This window comes from Propithecus coquereli, unplaced genomic scaffold (assembly GCF_000956105.1).
Source record: "Propithecus coquereli isolate 6110/MARCELLA unplaced genomic scaffold, Pcoq_1.0 Scaffold495, whole genome shotgun sequence".
Classification (NCBI taxonomy): domain Eukaryota; kingdom Metazoa; phylum Chordata; class Mammalia; order Primates; family Indriidae; genus Propithecus; species Propithecus coquereli.
In genome coordinates this window covers 293,407-294,584 of record NW_012150785.1, presented here as the reverse complement: position 1 = coordinate 294,584, position 1,178 = coordinate 293,407, and positions in this window count along the sequence as shown.

Genomic DNA, 1,178 nt, shown 5'->3' with positions numbered 1-1,178 from the left:
AACACAAAGAGCCTTAATTTCAACTCATTCCAAGTGGGAAAAAATTATCAGCTCCATTTCGGCAATCAGAAAAATATATTAATAATGTTGCCAGTCAACCCTCATTAACCTTCTGCACATCCAGTTTCCAATGCCAATTACTAATCACCAGGACATGAATGTTCAAATATATAGTATGTGCCGTGAATCTAAAAACTAAAGGGATTTCATAACAAATATTCCTGCTCCCTCAAGGAGATTTAGTCCATTATGAGAGCTAAAATACATCCCAATTTAATTACTAGAGAAAACATGTTTAACATAGATTTTATGTTTTGAGTACTAGAGAACTGCTGAGTGGACAATAGGTAATATGAGGAATAAATTATAATGGACTCCTCTATGACATGAGTTTACATATTAAAAAAGGGAGGGATCCAAATGATCTCACTGAAGAAAAAAAAGTCTCAATAGTGGGACTTCCATATGCTAAAGCCTGAAGTGAAATATATAACTTCATAAAATTGGTAAAAGGAAAATAAGCCCCTAATTTGACTTTGAATAAGAGAATAAAATACACATAAAAATTTTTGTCATTGTTTTCTTTGTTTAGAAAGTATATTTACATTTGTGTTTTCTTGCAAGACAGTCCATCTTTTTATAGATACCAATGGGCAAAGAAATGTGTTTTCAAAACAAGTTTATTATTTCATATTGTCAAGCAGCTTTCTTGTTAAACTCTTCATTTCCTTAAAAGAAAACAGATTATGATGCATCTTGTAGAAATTATGATTACATTTGTGTGTCTTATTTTTTTATTTAACCAGATTTAGGCAATACAAGTATTTTTTGTTGCATGGATGAATTGTACAATGGTTAAGTCAGGACTTTTAGTGTACCTGTCACTCTAATAGCATACATCATACATGATAGGTAATTTTTGATCCATCACCCCCTTCCCACTCATCACTCTTCTTAGTTTCCAATGTCTATTATACCACTTTATAACCATGTATACCCACCATTTAGCTCTACTTATAGTAAGTGAGAACATGTGGTATTTGTTTTTCCATTCCTAAAATAATTCACTTAAGATAAGAGTCTCCAATTCCATCCTGGTTGCTACAAAAGACATATTTCATTCTTTTTTATGGCTGAATATTACCCCATGCAGTGTGTGTGTGTGTGTGTGTGTGTGT